The 22,568-nt window shown below is 43.9% G+C and overlaps 1 protein-coding gene, 1 long non-coding RNA gene, 2 other non-coding genes and 1 pseudogene across 4 annotated transcripts in view; 2 read left to right on the top strand and 3 right to left on the bottom strand.

Annotated features, from left to right (window-relative positions):
* Nucleotides 1-22,568, top strand: part of LOC124689554 (YTH domain-containing protein 1-like) — a 45,976-nt gene that overhangs the window by 11,238 nt on the left and 12,170 nt on the right. The window lies entirely within an intron of this gene.
* Nucleotides 6,697-6,796, bottom strand: LOC124693708 (annotated as a pseudogene).
* On the bottom strand, nt 6,900-7,019 carry LOC124693668. Its single transcript, XR_007000137.1, has one exon. It is a non-coding gene; the product is annotated as a small nucleolar RNA SNORD14 (small nucleolar RNA).
* On the bottom strand, nt 7,079-7,199 carry LOC124693662. Its single transcript, XR_007000131.1, has one exon. It is a non-coding gene; the product is annotated as a small nucleolar RNA SNORD14 (small nucleolar RNA).
* On the top strand, nt 19,311-21,249 carry LOC124691608. Its single transcript, XR_006999014.1, has 3 exons — nt 19,311-19,358; nt 19,840-20,290; nt 20,753-21,249. It is a non-coding gene; the product is annotated as an uncharacterized LOC124691608 (long non-coding RNA).

The raw sequence follows: 22,568 nt of genomic DNA, 5'->3' as shown, positions 1-22,568 counted from the left end.
TGGCGGCGCCCCTCCCTAGCCCCTCCCCACCCTTCCCCCTCCTCCTCGCCGCCGCCTGAGGGTGTCGCCGGGCAAAGCCCGCGCGGCGTCGGCGGCGGCGGGGCTCCTCTGCTCCCTCGCGCGGTGGCGGCGGCGCGGGTCTTCGCGGCCGGTGAGGGCGCCGTGCTGGTAGGGCGCGGCGGCGAGGTTGCGCTGCAACAGCGTGGCGACTACGTGGTACCAGCGTGCCCGCGGCGGCGACGGTTCACCGGCGCGGCCTGAGGCGGGCGGCGCGAGCTCGGAGGTGCTGCAGGAAGGTGGAGGTCGTGGGCGCCGCGGACGAGGCCAGGGGCGGCAGGGCGCGGCCGGCGGCTACGTTCGCCCACCCCATCACGGAGGATCCCGGCGAGGTGTTGGGTTATGTGGCCCAGATCTCGATCTGGCCACCTCGAGTCGGGCCGAGGCAGGGGCCCGCGCCCCATTCGACCCCATCCACCTCCGCCCCAGATCTGTGGGCACCCGCAGCCTTGGGGGCTGCTGGTTGCCGATCTGGCTGGTGGTGCCCTCCCGGTGTGGCGGCGGTGCGGCGGCGATGCGGCGTTCCGGATCTGGTTAGTTGGGCTCTCTGGCCGCCGCGCTTGCGGGCCAGGGTAGGGGCCCCGGGCTTTGGCTCATTCCGTCTCCAGTTTTGGCGTGCCCGGCAGTCACGGGGGCTGTCGGTTTGCAGCTCCTTCCCCTCGCGATATGGTGCTTGTCTTCTCCGGTCTCGCAGCAGGAAGAGTTTGGACGCCGGGGCGGCGGCCCTGGAAAGGTGGGAGCTTCGCTGGTTGGCGGGCGAGCCAGGAGCTCAGGAGCTGGTCGGTGCCACGGTCGTGAGGGCGGCGTGGTTCTCGGCGAGCAGTGTTCTGTGGCAGTGGCGCGGGTGCCGTTAGGGCGGTGGCCCGTTCACTGTGCTGGAGGTGTTGAGGTCTACCGAGTGGAAACCCTCGCCCTCCCTGGGGCCGCGGTGCCGGACTTCAAATTTTGTCAGCTCGGCCTTGGTGTCACATATGCTGAATCATCTACGACAACAACGGCAACGAGAAGATGAATTAGTATTCTCGAACCCCCCTAAAATGAATTAGTATATATATAGAGCCCAACTATTCTCGAACCCCCCTTAAGAGTGGTTCTAGAATAGCTATATATAGAGCCTGTGGATCGCGGCATCAAAAATCAAGAACTAGTATTTGGCCCATGTCATCTCTTTCCTTTCTCCCTTTTCTTCCCCGCCCGACTCCTAGTACAGTACTTGGTACGCCAACTCAGCAACGAAAAAGAGGCATCGCTCCATCCATCGATCTTGTGCGGAAAAAGCAAACACGGATGTAGCCACGACAAACTAGTACTGTGCACACACCATCCATAGGGAAAACCAAGACAACTCAAAAAAAAATCATCTCCAATGGCGGCTCATGGATGGAACCAGGCAAACAAGCACAAAGAAATTAGATCGACATGCTAGTACCTGATGCATGTTGACCATCTAAGGAGTTGGATCCTCCGGCCTTGATCTCCACGGCAGTAACACGGACCCTTGCCGCTGCATCGCATCTGATGACAAATTGATCCAGAGTGTGAGCCCTCCCCTCCCCTCCCCTCCCCGACCCGAGCAAGAGTCAAAGTCTAAGTCACACGCGACGCACGCGTAGATTTCACCCCTCCTCATATTTATAGACCGTGGGAGACTAAAATTTAGGACTTTTCCTTGGAATTCTAAAAAACTTGGCGCCAAACTTTGCCGCTAATTTTTTCGCCTCTCTTTGCTGCCTGTTAGAGAGGAGAGAGATGAAAAAGAAGAGCGATGGCTCAGATGCATGTGCGGTGGATCGCTGACCTGGCCACCCGTGGGGTGGGGAAACGGCAAATTCGTATGGGCGTGTGCATGCATGGAAGCCAGGAGCTGATCTCTATCCATATTAAGACTTTGTATGATGGACCGATTCTCATCCCTCCCTCCCTCATAACTATTTCACGGCAATCACTCCATATTTCAAGGAGCAATCTCTCCCATGTTTCCTTCCAATGAAAAAATAACTTCCTACATATTTCATGGAAACTGCGAGCAAAATAAGGAGGTGAACGATCCGCATTTAGCAGGTCCCTCACTAGAATCTTGGAGTCTCTCCCTCCCGTACGTATGTTTCCTATGGACGAAAATTTTACAAGGGCGCCATAATCTTCAACATTTCAACCCTACCGATGTATCCAACAATGGGGTTGCTAGTCGTGATTATGCCGGCCGTGGCGTAGCTGGCCGCGGCCACCATACGGCCGACGTGTATCGCCGTGTTGGTGTTGTACGTGGCTTGACGGGTGGCCATGTTGTTGTCGTACATTGCTTGACGGGTCATGTCGTAGGTTCAGGCCACGGTCATCTTGTACATGTGGCAGCAGCGACGGCGTAGCTTCACTAAACCACTCAATGGATCATCAAGTCACAATTTTTCTGATATGTTTCTAGTGGACGAAAATTTTACAAGGGCGTCATAATCTTCAAAATTTCAACTCTACCGACGTCTCCGACCATGGCGTTGCTAGCCGTGATTATACCGGTTGTGGCCACCATACGACCGACCGACATCTATCACTGTGCTGTTGTCGTAGGCCGGTGGCTTGATGGGTGGCCGTGATGTTCTCGTATGTGGCTTGATGGGTCGTCCCGTAGGTTCAGGCCTCGGTCATCTTGTATGTGGCAGCGGCGACGGCGTAGCTACAACTCAATTGATCACCTAGTCACAATTTTTTGTTGTCCTTGTACAGTTAGGATACGCTCAATGGCAGAAGAGGGACATATACACCTTGGTAGCGGCTAAGTGTGGTGCTTTTTCAAACGAGGTGTGTCATATCGTGGAACTACCAGCTAAATGATCGAGTATCTCCCTCCCATGGTGCTTTTTCACCGCAACTAGCTCGTGCTCTCCTTGTGAATTATAGAAGATGGAATAAAGAACAGTTACAAAAGGTGACCCTTAAGACATGCTCTTGGCAGTAGACAAAGTAGATATTATTTCTTCCCGAAAGGTGAATTGAAAAACTTGCCACGGTTAAATAGGGAATTCTTTTCCTTTGTGTTCTCTCCCAAGGAGTCAATATTATTGTTCCATCAGGTAGAAAATATGGTTAACAAAAGTTCGAATGTATATTATTACATCATCAGACAAATGCAAAGCAATGAGTGAGGAAAATATCTATCACATACCAGGGCGACTCCATCTAGTGTTAAGCTACCAAAAGCTTCATCACACATCAACAGGCATGCGAATCATATTAAATTGCTGCAAAATGAGTGACAACGTCCAATATTGCCAATAATATAACAACGAAATCACATTTCTCCATAGCTGAATAGGTTGCTTGGGTCATGCTCAATCCAGGACCTCAACTTGCATTTAGCTAAAATATTTAGAGACCGGACAAAATAGGTTTACACACACAAAATTCGAGTGATGCTGTCAGCTGCAGACCCATGAAGTCCATTCCAGCGCTTAGCGCCCTGGTTATCCCTCTCCACGCTGCCATGGTGACCCAGATGGCACCAACTTAGTTCTACGTCATGATGGCAACACTGTCGCACACCGCCGTTACGATCCTCCCTCTAGATTATCACAGAACACAGTCACCTAACAATGGAAGAACAAGCTGAAGTTTCGTTGAAGAGGACCTGCAGCACCACGTGGAGCGGAAGGCCTCGACAGCTTGTCGCGCCTGCCAACATGACAGGACATGATTAAACAACATCAACAATGGTAAAGTTTTGATGTTTCTGTTCAAGTGCAAATTTATCTCGAGTTGTTGGTGCTACAACTTAACTGGTGATGTCATGACATGCGTGGACATAATACAACATTGGAGAGGTATTTTGGAAGCACTACACCAGCCGTTTCAAAATGGAGACGGAGATAGTGCATAGCAACAATTTTCTTATAGGATAGAGCAACAAGCTAAGAAGTTTACCTTTAGGTACACATCAATGGAATTATTACTGCAAACACCTTACATGTTGAGCTAAAGGCTAAAAAAAACTGACGAGGCCATAGTCTGCAATCATAGTATTCCGCCTGAAATCTACCTGGAGAACATCATTAGGCCATTAACGCATAGAACAACACAAAATCCAAAGTCCAATCCTAAGGGGCGGAAATTAATGATTGGGATGTTTCGGTGACAAAAAATGGGTACCCCAGATTCTCTGCTTCAGACTAAGAAAACAAGCTCGCTATCCACCAAAAAATGGGTACCCCAGATTCTCTGCTTCAGACTAAGAAAACAAGCTCGCTATCACACTTCAAAACTAAAATTCTTAATTCCAGAATCCTAATCGATAGTCAAACTAAGGGTAGTCTTTTCATCCTCTTCTTAGAATGTCTCCTCAAGGGAAGACAAATCTTACACGACACCCATGTGTTTTGGGGGTAATGATATGTGCAGGTTCTGTCAGGCCTAGCCAAGAGTAGCATAGGACGATGGCGGCACAAAAATTAATCATAGGTATGAATTCACACCATTCCAATAGTAACTCCAATCAAAAGAGCAACTTCTATGAAAATTTTGCTCTTGCAACTTGAAATAGAATTGAGTTACATGGTGTACGCGATGCAAATATTTTTCTGTTTTCTCTCACCCCTGTCTACGTTAACGAAAACATATCAAGCACCTTCGCACATAATCCAGGTAAAATAGAAAAAAAAAACTTCTGCTAAACAATGGTTGGCTAGTAACATTTTGGCAAGTGTACCCGCAAGGATATTTGGAACAATATCAGAAAAGGAAAGTCAAGCAAAGGAGATATGAACACTCTAGCAATAAATATTTCAGCCTATATCCATTTTCTACTTTTACCTAACCAACCATTTGACATATGCTTGAGGGATGGAGCATTATCCAAATACGAAAGTGATGTAGAGGCTCACCTTGTGCAAGTTATTGTTGGCGTCGTAGCATCTGTGGTACACATCTGGCCGACGAACACACCTCCTTGAGCATGTCCTGGAACCTTCGCATCCCGCACATGGCCGCTGCTGGTGTCTACGACAAGGACAAGAGGTGTTCTTCAGGATGATTGTAGCCATGGTACATCGTGACGATGATAAGAAACCAGAGTCGCCATCTTGCCTATAATGACATAAAGACAAACAACAACCGCTATCAGGGTATCAGGTTCGGAACAAGGAATGTGTTTATGCTATGCACGAAAAGGAGAAGATGTATTTTCCCACCATGCAATACATCTAGGCTCTTAAGAGCATGGTTAATACTACTGTTACCACTGTCTGCAAGTGTCACCACTATTATTAGTTTCTTCTCTTGCACAATAATAATGTTCAGAACTTCAGATTACGCAGAAATAGGTACTGAATAGTTGAAAATATAAATCCCCCTTTTTTAAAAGCAAGTGAAAATAGAACTCTTAAATATTCCTCGCGTATACCACCCACATCATATGGACTCCAATTGAAATGTGCATCAAGTTAAAAAGAAGTATATTGCATAGTCCTATGATAATGCAGAGCAGGAATAAGCTTCATACACCTCTGGAAGTAGTCTAAAGGTGAAGGACCCGATAGTAGGACAAGCTTCAGTTTCTAGCTAGGTAAAAAAACCATAAGAAAATAACAACAAGGAGATTTCTAAAAACTACTATGACTATTTTGGTCGCACCAGGTAATCACCGTAATTGGTGGAAAGCTTAAGACTAACACAAATTGCTTGATGTCGGAGCTACTCTATGAAGATATTCTCATGATTATTTTTTTATAAGATGTACTTGTACCTTAGACACTAGACCATCAATCTCCCATGAGTGCCGCCGGTGTGGTTCTTGACTTTTTCAGTTCAGATGGGACTCTTCTTCGGCTGGCACCGAAAAGTAAAGGCTACGAATAGCAATGGGCACATCGAGTCTAGCCCCTACCGCATCAGCGCCATCATGGGGCAGAAGAAGACAAGCCGCATTCACAACTGACAAGGAAATATTTCAGCATGAAGCAACTCCAATTGGTGTGCCGCAAAATAGAGAGGAAGGGGGTTCTATCAGATTCAGTTCTAAATTCTATACCTCGACACTCCTGACGGAGTTCGTGCAGGATGACGAGAATCTGGTGTTTGTATGAGTTGTTTGTGATGTGAGTGAAATCAATTACCTGCAAAACACACACAAGCAGCTGAGGTTTATAGTTGAGAGTTTTCCAGCAAAACAAACCAACCTAGAGTTTTTCTTGCAGATTTGTTTCTTAAATTCTTCACCACCACTGTTACCTACACTAAGGTATGAAGCCAACAAAAGTTGAGCATGCACAAACCAGATATTAACTGAAGATATCATTTTACTCATAGCACAAGAAGAGCTAATTATTAAGACTAAACCAAGTAGCGAAATCAAACCAAATAAGCAACCACTAATAACAACATCACCTACCTAATCAAAACATCAGGATTTGACTTCTGAAATCTAATGCCAAAGATGACAGAATTGCAGAATTGATAGCATTGGACCTACCAAGCAACAACGTGTTTCTCGTAAATCTCCAGAAGTCAAGATAGATCAATTACGACAATAATAAAACAACAGAGATCCCTAACAAAGATAAAGGAAATACAGAGATAGAACAAAACATATAATTTTGAAATTACAAATGAATCGTAGAAACAATTTTTTTTTGGAGGAAATCAATGGAACTTGATGTCAATATTGCAGATTTGACAGGATGGCACATTGAGTGCACCAGTCGGTCCCGAAAGATGGTGTCTTTTGTTAGTGTTTTTCATCATTGTCCAGCCAAGTTATTATCAACAATAAATAGATGAGAAACAAAACAATGTCAAGACCAAAAAAAATTGTAGAAGAAAAAACCACTGAACAATATGATGAGCTCTAATATGGCCTCAGACATCCAAGAAGAATGTAACAACATTAGCTCTCAAGACTGGTTGGGCGAAAGCTATTAGGAGGCATCTGTGAATGTTTTCAGAAACAAGCCTTGATATTGACATTAACGGGCATACATTTCCATCCACTAAATTAAATAAAACCAAGTGGAAGAAAAGATAAATATCTAATTGCAGTAGACATCCGAGGAAAAATCTAGCTGCATTAGCTCTCAATCCTGGCAGGGACAAAGCTCTTAGGAGGCAACTACGAATATTTTGATAAACAAGCCTTAATTTCATCATCACTTGCAATGCAAGAGCGGATTGAAAATACTATAAAGGCTGCTAAATTTTATTTTGAATAGAGAATACAAACAAGGGAAAATAAAAGTGCGCATAAATCCAAGGATGAATTAACATCATTAGCTCTCTAGCCTAGCAAGGCAAAAGCTCCTATTTAGCACCTGTGAATGTTTAAAGAAACAAGATCCTTAAATTTATCATCATCGCCATCTTTTGCCAGTACAAAATCAACTTCAACTAAATTAGATATGCATTAAGAAGAGGAATTTTAATCACAATAATCAGGTTACTATCAATATGTGAAAATTAATTCTAGCCCCAATAATAGATCCTATGACAATGCTTGTAGCAACCGGAGAAGGCCTATAAGAGAAAGAAGTGGATCTATCAGAAATTAAAGCACAACTCATGTATGAAGGGCTAGTATCAAGGTTTACACAGCAGAATTTTCTATCGTGCAAGTAGACATGCAAGATAACCAACAACCTACATCAGGGATCTACACAAAATAGTAACACAGTTGGTGCAAACTGAAGCTGGCATTCATACCACGACAAAGCCAGTAAAACCAAGAAAAATACTGCATCAACAGAATACAACATAATGTATATCCCATAAGAAACAAAGACACCAGGAACATATCATAACTAGGCAGAAAAAACAACAGGCATCACACCACCATATACGAAAGCACGAAAGGAGATTTAAGGGAGCAAAACATTTAGACGCCGTCAGCATTGCAACATACACCAAGCACTAGAGCTACCTTACCCCAAATAACATCGCACGGACAGCTATGATTCTAAGTGACGGTAGTCTTGTATGAGCTGCCAACATGTCATGCTAGATAGCATGTGTCTTCGACTGTCAGACATGCAATTTTTCTGTCGCAACAGGACCAAAAGACATCGAAATTTGCAGTTTTCACTCCGATGACCCGGGGGAACAACTAGACCTGTTAATAAAATATCAAGATTGAGCTTGTTTGACCTCAGTGCTTTCAGGTTTGTAGAAGGCGTCCCTTTTCACCCGGATTCCACAAATATCTGGAACAAAAGCGATATAGGGGCTCACCTTGTCCTCACAAAGACCTTGTACTCATGTGTATGTTGTTGTACACATCTAGCTGATGAGCCCTGCACAATGGTGTCACCGGCGTGCGCCTCCTTTAGCATGTTTCACTTGGTGCAATCCAAAACCCCACCTTGGTGTACATGCAAATAAAAATACTATAAAAATAGTACTATAATACAAAAGGGCAATCTAGGCTAATCAGCTAAAGCCATGCGATGGTGCTAGCTTTTCTTAGAATCTCTTTTTTTAACAAAGAATCAAATAGTTGGTCATCAAATCTATATTCCAAATTAGTTAATTAATGATCAAAAGGCAAAAAAAATTCAAAATGCATACATTAAAATTTAACTTTTGCAGAATCATATGCATAGTTATAGCCAACAATTATAGGTCAGCCTCATTCATTAGCTGTAGCACCTCTAGGAAACGTGCTAGTAGCTGGTATATGGAAAATATCATGGCCTTGAAAGAGAAAGAATGTTCATAAGAATAATAACTAATAGCTGCTACAATGAACATTGAATGGAGGTCAGACATACAATTTGCAGCTAACCATGTGTCTTGCTTCAACCTGGGCAGGCGGCACCCACTAGTCCTCCTGCATCCCGCACACCGCCACCACATCCCACACATTAGGCAGCCTAGAGTTGGCCCCGTTGCCTATGTTCCTGGGAACTTTACATGTGGAGCTATGGTCTTTGCTGCTGCTACTTATATGTTCTGAAGTCTTTTTAGTTCACAAATAGTATGTGCCACTATCCTGCACGGAATTGCGATGTCTCTACCTGGCATTGCAACTGCCTTGCAGTGTACTGCTATGATACGAGAACCTATATTTAACAACCTAATTCTCTGTGTTTATTTGAACGAATGGTTCAAAGATTTTTGTTAAAGGTTGGCTGCTACAATTGGATAAGCCATGTATCCATGAACATACAAATGCTCATGTAGCAAATTTTTCTTCTTCACACATCTATTTCTATGAATCTGACACTAGGCTTAATAACAAAACACAAACCTCTTTCCGCCTGTGTGATTAAGCCACATATGCTAAACAGAGTAGTGCTTCCAAATTAAGACATGCTGAAAAAAGTAAAACCAAACGGTGTTTGTTTCGGGCAGCAATCAGTACCTTTGGAACCAGATGTCAACAAGCTCCTGAACGCCAGTGTCAAGGTCACTGTGGTGGCTCTTGCAAGCCACAGCTCGACCTCCTGCCCTGTGCATACACGGCCTCCATGCAGTCGGGCGCCACCGTCGAACATCATCAGCGAAAGAGGTCAGTTAGCTGCGGGGACTGGACTCCAATCATAGGCTGAGGTAGAATTTTTTACACAGAATTAGATCATCATTTGTGCATATGACTGAAAAAGAGACGAGGAATAGTGCAAGGGACTTTTGCAAGATGGAATTCATAGTTTTTTCATGCTTTATATTTTTCACCGAGATGGGATTTGATTATAAAACATTTCTGGTTCACATTATCATGTTTCAAAGCTTATCCTTTCTTGCATTTCTACACAGAAACATAAGGTAACACCATCATGACAGGAAGATTACACTATACCATGGCTACGCACCATTGAGACCAATAACACCACTTGTGATACGGTTGGTTGGTTTTCCTCTGAAAGTGGATCTTCTGATTACTCCTTCTGACACCAGAAAACATAAAAGACAAATTAGAAAACAAGGAGAAGATGCTAGGAATTTCAATGAAGGAGAAGATTTTACAAGGACATACCTTGCAGTTCTCAAGGTTATTCCCAGTTTGCTTGTACCGAGGAAATAAAGTGCCTAGGATTCTTTTCTCAACACCTCAAGACATAAATAAAAAAGACTGAATTATACCTTCATGACATAAACTTCTCTTGAAGTATACGAGAAATGAAAATAAACCGCAACTGTTGAACAAAGTTGTCCATCCAAATTAATAGAGTTACAATGGATAAACCTAACACCGACAGAACAAAGCAAAACCAAACAGTAAGGCAGCAATCCATTCGACCACTCCTAAATCTAGTACCATAGAAATCGGACTCAGCTATGTCATTTGCTCGGGAATTATTTATTAGATCTATCTTTTGAGTGTAATAATGGATTTGTTATTAGATCAATTCATGTGCTGCAAACTCAAGAGACGAGAAAATGTGTGTTGTCAATGACATACACAAAGGTTCACCTTATACTGTTATAAGGATGCATATGACAGTTTTTATTGTAATATTTGCTCCATTACTTCGTTGATTAAATAATAAATAAGTAATTTGTCGAGCACACAGCAGCTACACATTTTGTGACAATAAACAAATTACATAATAATGAGGGAGGTACCAATGCAGTAAACAAACTAATTATCAGATTTATGATGGAAATAATCATAGAAGGTTCGAGCTAGATAATAACAAAGTAGTATTATCAGTAAGATCTTGAGGAACAAAGAAAAACCAAACGTCTCCATTGATCAGCAACCCAATCGAGCGCGCCTAAAGTCAGTACCTTGCAATGCCAGTGTTGGCAAGTTCCTAGACCGTGGCATCGAGGTCGCCATTATGGCCCTTGCGGGCGACCAGTTCAACAACCTCGTCCACGATGTGGCTTCACAGCATGGCGCGGACGATGACCATCCGTGTGGCAGCCGACGGCAGCGCCGCCTCTCCCATCGACGAGACTTGGGTGGCATCGGTCGATCTGATGGAGAGTGGAGAGTGGGCGAGAAACTAGGGCTGGGGGAGATGAGGCGGCGGCGGACGTTATGCTGGCGAGGTGAGTATCGGCGTGTGGAGTCTTTGCGTCACAGGAGTAAGACAGAAAATTGGGGAGAAAAGGGCAGCGGCGGCGGCATTGGGTTGACTGTGTAGTGGACCGTGTATCGCTGGTCAATTGGATGTGTTCTCTCCAAACGTCAGATAGATCGCAGGTTCAAATACCTCTGTTCAAACTTTTTTTTGCGTCGCCGTTTGTTCAGTTAGCTGTATATCTCGCCCACGTTACAGAGTTGGAGGGGTTAAAAAGGACAAAATTCAGAGATCAAGAACTGGTCCGTAACAAGACTATATATGATGAGTTTTTAACTAGAAGGATTCACAGATTCTAATCGTTAAACTTAAGTGCACAAGTGAACATATACTAACTACTTTATACATTTACAAAGGGAGACAACGTGGTTTCACCGTTTCAGAGTTACAACATTCAGAGATCAAGGTTCAGTTTGCGGCTAGTAATACAATTTTTCCTCGTATTCCTATTTTTTTCTTGATTGATGACTCGTGAAGGTATCAATGCAATCTCATCTGCTACATTGGTGAACCTCAAAATCCTATCAAGTAAGCTGTGAAAAGTAAAGAGGTGCGATGGAGAAGAAGATGAATGCTGGGATTAGAATGAATAAGAAGGCAAAGACATGAACCTGCATGTTGCTTGGCAAGTGATCTTACAGGAACATGCCAACATCTCCTCCGATTCCTCCTCCAGCAGCAATCACCATATCTCCCAGCGCTGCACTACAAGTACAGAATTTATTACCCAAACCGAATTGTGCTGAGTTAGATCAAGAATATCACTAAGGTCTTAGGGAGATCGAGATGTGTCAGGTTGCAGCCGCCGGAGACAAGCATCGGTGTGACCTCGTCAGTCGTCACCATGTCTGGCACACAGCATGCGTCATGTCCGCCGGCATGGCCTTCCGGCCTCACCATGCCGTGCAGCGACTATTGGTTGAAGCAGACGAGAGTTTTGTGGAGGAAGGATGAGAAGACATTGGTGTGGAGGATGAAGAGCACAACAAGGTAGGGAATTTATAGGGAAGGAGCGCGGGCATCTGCAAGCAGGGCTGAGCGGGGAACGCGGAGAGACGATAGATGAGGTCACGATCCGCGTGACGAACGCGAGGTGAGCCGGCAGCCATGGGATGTAGAGGGAGGGATCGGGGACTCTTGCCATGCCACCGCTGGGTTTTCGGGACAAGGAATTGGGAAGGTGGAGAAATTGAGTATAACATATTTGCATTGGTTTAATTGATTTGCCTTAATCACGGAGGAGATATACTACCTCATATGGATTTCCTTTCGTTTTCTACCACGTCAAACGAAATAAGTAACGCCGAACAACTCGACACAGTTGACGATCAGCCGCGAAGCTGCCCCGCGCTAACGTGAACGCTGAGCCTGAGCATCACATATTACAGAGAACCGGCATCCTGCATGGCGTACGATTAGTGCCTCATCTGCTAGTGGCCCCTCTGCATCCATGACTCACTCGCCTAGGTGCCAACTGCCAAGTACTATATCAAGTTGTGTATAAACCAGTCCACGAGAGCTAGCTACTAGAACGTGATCACGATTTTATTGAGTTTGATGAGTATTTTTTTATTCCATGCAATCTTGACCATGCTAACAATCGTCCAGAGGATCAAAAACCCCTAGCCTCCAGGTCTCCCGCCATCGGATCTAACCACTCTTAGCCATTAGATCGGCTTCAATGTTCAGTTTTACCACAAATCAGACATTTGCTTTGTTGAAAAAAGGTTCACCCAAAACAAAAAGGAAAAAGACTCGTCGGACACGGAGCTCGCTAGAGACTTCGAGGAGACTGGCAGGATACCTCACTGGAGATCTTATAGCAAAAAAAAAATGTACTATTGTAGCAAACCGACCTTGTCGGAGATATTGTCCAAAAACTCATAGCAAAAAAGCATAACAATCATATGAAATCATCTATTCTACTGCAGTATCACGAATTTTTTTACGAGATCTCCGGCGAGGTCCTTGCGGAACTGCCGCTTCCTCCTTGTAGCACCCTACCTCGCAAGTGGTAGCATTGTTGTCACCAGTTGCAGCACCGAGCCTCACCGATGGTAGCACCACCAGACAACCTAGGAAACACTGCTCTACACCACTCACATCATCGTCGCATGTGGCACCTTCGACGTCCTCCACTAGTAGCACTGCTGCCCGATCCTTGAAGCATCGTTTGCGGGCGGTCGAAGCAGCATCGGACTGCTATGGCACCACAGGTGGCCTGACTTAGCAGAAAAGGTCTAAACCTTTGTAGCCATGGCCATGCCAGAGGCGGGGGACGAGGCGTTGTGGTGGCGGCGCACCTCGATGAGTAGCGTCGTCGTCCAGCCGGATTTGGGAGGAGGCATGCGCAGGAGAACTTCAACGACGAGGAAGCAGAGGTTTGGCGTGGCCGCGCCATGGCGAAGTGCGTGGAAAACCAGAGTCACGCTAGAATCCACGCACGGTGGAGCACAACGCGACGATGCGGGAGTCTCCGCATGGGTGGCGAGGCGATGTTGTGCAATCCACACAAAGACGCGAGGGCTCCGTCGGCCGTTTGGCGTGTATCGGAGGATGAGGTGCGGAGGTTCCACGGGGGAGACGAGGGAGAACAAGCGGGCGGGGGGGGGGAGGGGGATGTTGGTAGCCGGCGAGTTGTGGGGCTAGGTAGCCAACATGGTGGTGGTACGACCGCGTGAGAATGGGATAGCGTCAGATGTGTGGTGTTCCTGTAAGGAACAAAGTAAAAAAAGAGTGGTGAGGGAAAGAGATAAGGTGGGCCATCGCGACACACACACGAGATGCGTGAGCCAGAGGTTGGAGGATACGCGATCCTCCGACTATTTTAGATCATTATCATTCTATTTATATAGGAAGGTTTATATATGATCAAACTTATGGATGCTTGCAATTTTTTTGGTTGACGTACTACACATATTTCCTCAAGTCACCAAAAATGTTATGCTACAATTAAATCACAAATTTGGAGTCCGAGGTTGGGGGGTTGTGGAGGGAGGAGAGGTGACGGTCTCTGGTTGCTTGATGTGGCAACCAACGATTGGTGGGATTCCACTCCATATTTCGTTTGTTGGTGCTATCCTCGGTGTCGAGCGAAGGTGGGAGGTAATGACATATTAATTATTAATTGGCGTGTATTCTAGGACCCCACGTATACCCATATTAGGACACCATACAAGATAGGTGGGTTTACCACCGTTGATCTCATGATTTCACGTGAAACCCTATTCCATGGGCCCCATGATATCTACAAATTGTATTCTCGTCGAAACTGGGGATTCCAAGTGAATTTTTTCTTTGCATTATTAGAATAGGTCATAAGAACATGACAAACCAAAAAAAAGTTCTTACAGGAGTAGGGAAGAATCGATTGGGACGGTGGCCTCTAAGTGAGGTTATGCACCATTAATCCAGAACTAGTCTGCAAAATAATCATATTTATCAATCAGTTGCTACTACATCAATGTTGTGTTTTGGCTTCTCCGCTTTAAAACACCCATGTATACTCATATTACGACCCCTCATACCATAAGGGAATAGTTTTTGATGGTTTTTGGCGTGATTTCATGTGTTCCTCTATTTTGCATGCCCCGCGATGTTTACCCCTAGCTTTTAGTCGAGAGTAGAGATTCCATGTGACTTTCCTTTTTTTGTGTTATAATGGGTCGCAAGACCACTAAAAACCCCAAAAGAGTCCAAGTTCTTACAAAAGTTGTTTGAGTGGCTTCGAAGTGGGAGTTTTGCACTATAAGGCTAAAATATTTGTTCAGGGCAATCATGTTTGTTATGTAGGTACCACTTTACAAGAGTTGGGTCAGTGGTTTCGGAGTGGGTTTTTTTTTTGGACTACAAGTCTAAAATCTTCATGAATTATAGTCCTATTTAAGTACGAAGGAAGTGTCACTTCAGAGTTGTGTATTGTCTTTTTTACACCACCCTTCTATGACCATATCACGACCTCAATCAAAAGGATAAGAGTTTTGACCCTCCCTCACGCAATTTCACGTAAACTTTATTCCAAGGGACCCTCGGTGTCTATCTTGTAGCTGTCTATGGAGAGCGGTGATTCCTTGTGAGTATAATATTATCCATTAGCTTTCGGTCGAAAATGGTGATTCATATGACTTTCCTCTTTTATTGTGTTATAATTGGTCCTAGGAACATGAAAAGACCCAAAAGAGGACAAGTACTTACAAGAGATCGGTCAGTGGCTGGAGGTTACACACTATGAGTCCAGAATATCCGCGCGCCATAGTCCTACTTTGCAAAGGAAGTGCCACTTCATAGTTATGTATTGGTTTTTCTTTTTTACACCGTGACCATTCCTCACGCAATTTGAATCGAAGCCATGTCCAGTGGGACCCACGACATGTAACATCTAGCTATCCATCGAGAGTGGTATTTCATGTGATTTAATTCTTTGTTTGTGTTATAATAGGTCATATGAACATGAAACCTCAAAAAAGATGTCAAGTTCTTACAAGAATTGGGGTCATTGACGTCTAATAAGGGGTTTTGCACTATAAGTCCGAAATCTTAATTAATTATGAGTGACTTAGTTATTGAATATGTGAAATCTCTGAACTCCATCCACGTTTATATTTTTTGAATTTACTTAATTACTAGTGACTTTAATTAATGAACGATCTTAATTTCTTTTTTACACCATGACCATTCCTCATGCAATTTGAATCGAAACCCTGTCCAGTGGGACCCATGACATGTAACCTCTAGCTATCCATCGAGAGTGGTATAATTTCATGTGATTTTATTCTTTGTTTGTGTTGTAATAGGTCATATGAACATGAAACCTCAAAAAAGATGTCAAGTTCTTACAAGAATTGGGGTCGTTGGCGTCTAATAAGGGGTTTTGCACTGTAAGTGCGAAATCATAATTATCAGTGACTTAGTTATTGAATATGTGAAATCTCTGACCTCCATCCACGTTTATATTTTTTGAATTTACTTAATTAGTGACTTTAATTAATGAACAATTTTGTTTCCTAAAGCGCCTAAGTAGTTTCTCGACTGTACGAACTAAAAGGAGCATGAGTTTCTTCAAACACACTTGAAACTAACACAAGCGAAACTTCCGATATGATGTAAAGATCATAATTTTATAATAACTAAATTCTCATTCCTTGACATTAATTAATTTTTGATTCGCGACACTAAGTAATTTTTGGCCGGTGAAAAAGCATACAATACTGTCTAAATTAATCGACTCAGAAATTAAATCTAATTTCTCGGCTGACTTTACCATTCCCAACATATCGAAAAAATTCAGTATTCTTAATAATTTGACCCTCTAATCTATTACTGGAAAGTTAGTACCTGTTCTCGGAGCCTATATGAAGTGTTGGGCGTTGCATGGGTAATAATTATATGAATTTATGATTATTGGCGTTCGCCAATCCGGCCACTTTTTTTTTTCTAGCCGAGAGCTGGTCCTGTAAGACTAGTCACAATGCATAGTATCATATAGAAGTATCATGCGTATGATACTACTACATGTTACTATCTCCATAATGCATGGTATCATATACTAGTATCACAGTCTCCATATATTAATTATTTTGTAGAATCTCAATACAAATATATGTACAAGATTTATTTGACATTAATTTTTCTAGTAGCATGTGCTATGATACAGTATCTACCTATGATACTAGTATCCTCTCTTTCGTCCATAATTGCAGTGCCACATCAGCGTTTTGCATGCATGAAATGCATGATACTACCTATGATACTCCCATTGTGGGTAGTCTAATGGCTTGTGGCATTGATTACCGTGTTAACTATATAATCTGATGTGATGTTAGCTCTAAAATATTTTTGACCAACAATATTACACCATCAGTTCCCGGTTACTATGGTTTGAAGTTAATTTGAACTGACATAGTAGAACAGAAAGAATGGACAAGAAAATAGTGAGTAGAATATACTAGCTTGAAGCTACACTGATAGCTTAATTGATTTATAGTGGTGTAGACACATTGGACTCGTTTAGCTGCTAGCAAGAACTCGTGAGTTACGGTGATCAACCATGTATGCGACAGGTTCTGACTTCCGAGACATCAAGCTGACGACATCTTCGACGGTTCATGCATGGCCTCGGCTGTAGGTAACATTCTTTTTGTCGAGGTAACAAGCGAGGCGGCAGAGAGCCCTCCATGGTGGCGAGGTGGTGCTGACTGGCAGATGGTTGCTCCTCCCCGTGTTGCCCATCTAACGTTGCCGGCCATGGATCTCGTTCTGGTGATTGGTGGGTGCGGCCGGAAGAGGGGCTCTGGACTGGGAGAAACTCTTGGCTGATGGTGGCGGTCACGATGTTGAGAACGCGGTTGGCGCCGTTCTCCTTCTTGGAGGCGACATCGAGGTCTAGTCCCTTCCTCCATGACCTACCTATTTTGGGTGAAAACCCAAAGCTTCGGTTTTTGGCCAGCGGCGCTTCGGCGCCGTTCCCTTGTTGGAGGCGTCGCCTTGAGATAGAGTGGTTGGTGGACAAGCTCGGCGGTGGCTAGTAGGTAGCTGGTAGCGGTTTCACCACATCTTCTCTATCTTCTGCCGACAGCTTGGTCCTGTGTGTTGTAGTTGCTGCTGCGGCCGAAGGTGAATTCTGTGGATGGTGGTGCGGCGAGTGTCATAGCCTTCTTCTGTAGTAGCAAGCTTACAATTCCCATGCGTGCTGAGGGAGAGCTCTCTACCTTTTAACAGGTGCGGCGCCCTTCGATCCGAGGCTAGAAGGTAGGGAGCTTTCCTCGGAGGTGGGAACGGATGGCATTGTGGCTTGAGTTGGCCTCTGGAGTTCGGCAATGATGAATACCTCAAGGACACATTTCTTCTGCAACTTCGTGTCTTCTTCAGCCAGACTGCAGGGCAGTGGACTCGAAGCTCTAGTTGTTTGTCATTCCTTTTTCTATGTGCTTGCTGTTTTTTCAGTTCCTGTTAACGGCCTTAATTTTTTCGAAATGAAGGCTATGCCCGTGCCTCTTCATCAATCGATGCATACGGCCATCTTTATTAATTTATTCAGCAAAGGTCTGATAAAGATTATACATCAAGAACCCCAAAGCCGCCACACAACACCTACACCTGACAATGAATGGAAAACATGCCAACAGGAGCCGGGAATATCGTATACCCCGAGACACCCTCTAAGTGAAACGGGAGCGCACATCCGGTCTAGCAGACTCTTAGCGAGTACCTCATGCACACGCTACAGAAGCCGTCACCTCCATGGAACCGCCAAGCAATCCTCAGGAAAAAAAAATCCGCACAACCTACGTCGTTCCTGCTGCCGACGACACCAAACAACGCAACCTCCATACGCTCGTCCACCGTCACACGCCCATCGTCGAGACCCAGCTACGCCATGCCGTCGAGACACGTGCCATCACCGCGCGCCATCACCTCCACCATCACCGCGCCATCACCTCCACCAGAGGCAGAGATGAACAACGGCAGCCCGTGCCGCCCACAGCCCTCGACGCCTGAAGAAGCCGGCCAGCGACCATCGACCCAGGCGCACACCGCCGCATCGCTACCCGTCACAGGCTTATTAATTTAAGGCAGGGCTACGGCCTTATGATGGTTGGCAAAATATATGATGTATGATCCTCTTGATGTACTCGTTAGTGGTGGTACTCGACGGGAGAGATTCCTGTTCGTTTATTAGGTGTGTTTCATCACTTATGCTCTGCTAGGCTAGCTCTCTGCATTCGGACCATAGAGGTGACTAGTTCTGAAATTCGTATTATTTGATATTTGGGACGTCACCGTAGCTGCAGTTGGGTGTGATTCCACTGAATTCCATAATCTAGACAGGGGTGTCCATCCTCTAAATTTTTATGTTCATATCTTATAAATAGAAGATTACCGGGATACTACATATTATTATGCATTCTTTGTCCAATATAATTCCAGAATTGAAACCTTATTGTGTTATTTTAACAGTATTGTTACATGAAACAAACGACAGATCAATCATGGCCTCTAGTCATTAGGAGTAGGCATTTTTAAAATTACAAAAAGAATGTTTAAATATGTGCATGCTGTAGTTTTAATTGATACTAAGTACCCTTCTCACTCAGGGATTATTTGCTGACCACAAGGAGCTCCCCTGTGGTCTGTGCCCTTGCTGGCAATTAATCGATTTAGAAATACACTCTTCTGCATGTATGTAACTAGCCATTTGCTTATGCCTCCATTTCGTGATTTTAATTTAAACTAGGCATTGTGATGAGAAAGCTGCCAAGGGAGCACAAGGATTTTTCCGTACCGCTGTACAGAAAGGTGAGGATGCTTCTAAAAACATGGTGGTTAGGTTATTTTCATTCTCTCTGGCATGTACGGAGAATGTGTACATGTGGTGATGCATACTATTCTATCCTACAACTAACCAGTTTTATAATTGCTTTATGTTTACTGTTGTTGTGTCTGACTTCTAGATTCGATCACTTTATGCCATTCTATACATAGTAGATGAATCGTGTGCGTTCTTTGTATTGCCTAAAACAAAATAGAATGCCTAATTTTCATGTGACCCCTTTACCTTAGTAGGTATATTCGAAATATCATGCCCTTCATATTCTTTTTCTAATGTAATCGTGTAGTGCAATGCAAAGAACTAAGTTTTGACATCAAGCATCGTGCTTTCCGTTGGATGTTGAATGAAGCTTCAAGTCAAGCTTTTTTCTTGCAGATTTCGCAATCATATTAGTCTATGAACAAACTCTCAATTCCGAGTCTCATCTGCATGTTTTTTGTATTGCAGGGAAATGGCTTCATTCACATTGTCACACCAGATTCTCATTAGGGAGAAGAGCATCCTCAACAGTATGTGTTCCTGGTGCAGTTCACTTGAAGCGACAAGTGGTAGAGATTTTAGAACTGTATCTGATCGATCCCTCCCTTCCAATCTGTTTTGCTGCACTGAATGAAAAACTCGTGGTGGTTGTTTAGCTAAACCTGAGCAAAATCATGGCCTATTCTTTTTTTCCCGTGATCCCTTTAGCTTACTAGATATATTCAAAATATGATACCACGTTATTATTTCTCTTGAGATCATAGTTTACTGAACTACTTGAGATGCCCTGCATGTATTTACTTGTGAGCAGAAACTTTATTACTTCTATACTGCATGTTGCAGTTTCAGTTGAAACTAAAAGACCCTTTTCATCTAGGGATGACATGCTGACACGAGGAGCTCCTAGATGCCTTTGGAGGTAATTAAACGTTTTAGAAATATACTTATCAGCATGTATATAACTAGACTTTTGCTTATGCCATAAGATCAGCTTTTTGACAAGATCAGTTGTTTGGAGGTTCGTGTCTATTTTTATAATGCAACATGCTTTTTCTAGTTTTCAGTATTGGCAAATGATATATTTATATACATCGTGTTAAGGATATATACGTGTCCAGCAACGTGTGCATGTTAGGATCCTCTTGAAGGTGGATATTAATTATTGGGCCGGAGAGATTACAATTGAAGGATAAATTTGTTATTACTTATTACTACATGTTGATAGCTGTTTCATCACATAGGTTTAGGGCTCCATCCTCCATGCATATTTCCGTGTGTGTCTCTACGTTCTGTGGTAGCTTCGCTGTCTACGTGCATGCATAAGTTGTGCAATTCATCATCACTTGATATTTGACGTGCTTCTTTGCTCACCCTTGCTTAGCTGTCACCGGAGAGGACAGCACCAGTACTTCCTCGAGCATGAGGTGTCCTGGGATGGACACACTTGAAGGGTGCCAGTGAATGTTTGCCGTTGGCTGGCTGGACTAGGTGGACTGAAACCACATGCCCTGCGGCTAGTTCGTCCACCGGTAAGCGTTCTTCGAGCCTGCCATGCGAGCCGTGTTCTCCGGTTTGTTGATTTGGTGTGCAACCCTTGGCGATTCATTAATTGCCGTGTTGTTTGTGTGCTATAGTGCAATCTGACTATGAATGTTGGTTTTGTCCGTGTGAAAATAGCCACACATTGCTAGAACCTGATTCATTCCCTTTTTGTCTTTTTCCCCTCCGGTAAGCGCTCTGCGAGTCGGCCCTGTGGGCCGTGTTGTGTGTGTTGTCTCCAACATCAAACAGATTTTTTGATTTTGATGTTACGTATTTGTTGTGAAAAGCGGCCCTAATCAGCTGGTTACTGCTGTTTTTCGGCCAAACCGCTTTGTACCATGGAAACAAACATTGAAATGTGATATTTGTGTTACATGGAGCTATTTTTCCCCGTCGGTACAACTTTGATATTTTTACCAGCATAACTCCTCTGTTCAAGTGAGAAGAGCAACATTATTTATGGGTTTTGTCTTGCCTAGGCTGTTGGCGGAATGTTGGCCTGAGGGCTAAATGTTTTAGATAGAAAAAGATGTGCCTTTCCAGTGTGGGCTTGGCTGGGTTGACTTAATCAATGTCAACCTGAGCTACAGATTTTTATTTCTCATGGGCTTGATCTGTAGCTGATCTCCAACGTGTCTTGTTTTAGCTCTTTGCATAAAGATGAATTATGTATATTGACGGTTTGGTCTCGCCGTTGCGGCGAGTTTGAAAATGACACCACCTTGCCATGGCTGAAGTGTGTTCACGCCATTCAGCCGATTCGTGCTGGTTTAGTTCCAGGGTATGGTTCTTGTATATGTTTGGTGGTAGCTAATCTGGAATCTTGTCCTCTAAGAGAAGGGGAAAAGAAGAAGCAGAGGATGAATCGATGAGCTCGTTCCAGCTCAGATGTGTCATCATTTTTTAATTTTACAAGGAAGTGGAACAGCATATCTAAATGTCTCTTCTTGAGATGGTGCTTTATTTGTTTGCTTTGTGATGTGATAAATGTTGAAAAATTAGCAAAGATGTTGCCGAACTTTCGGCGTCCGAAATGTTCCAAGAGCGAATCGATCGGCCCTGATGATTTCTCTGTGTTATTGTTCTGTTGCCTATTGCTATGGTCACTGCCTATTTGCTCTCGTTCAGTAGTACTCTCTGGAATAAGATTCTTGGGATCATTTGGTCAGACTTATTTCGTAATGTTTAATAAGGTTTATATGCGTGTTTAAATTTGGGTCTTGGTTTAGTTGACTTAATCAATGTCAACCTTAAACCGGATATTTATTTGATATGTGTGTGTGTGTGTGTGCTTCTTTCTAGTTCTTTTTTGTGTTTGTGTTTTGTTGGCTGGGAATGTATTCCAGTGCAGAAACCTGTCTAAGAATGCAGTGAATGGCAGGAGACCATACCTTTACTTGCCCTCCATACTTCGTCCCAGTGATGGTCACTTAAATTCCCAGGGCAGGGCATTCAAGAGCATGTAATGTGACATGTCTGTGAGTGCTTTTATAATCTTATACTTGCTGGAAGTAATCTGATACTAGGATTATTCTTGCGTCTGAGAAATTTTGAGTGACCATGAACCATATATAAGTGCTTTGTATGTGCTGTATGGGCTAGTGTTAATTGTCTGAATTGGAGCTTATACATATATATGTATATGTTTGCTGTGC

The sequence above is a fragment of the Lolium rigidum genome, chromosome 2, assembly GCF_022539505.1.
Source record: "Lolium rigidum isolate FL_2022 chromosome 2, APGP_CSIRO_Lrig_0.1, whole genome shotgun sequence".
Classification (NCBI taxonomy): domain Eukaryota; kingdom Viridiplantae; phylum Streptophyta; class Magnoliopsida; order Poales; family Poaceae; genus Lolium; species Lolium rigidum.
This window is presented reverse-complemented; position numbering and strand designations above follow the sequence as displayed.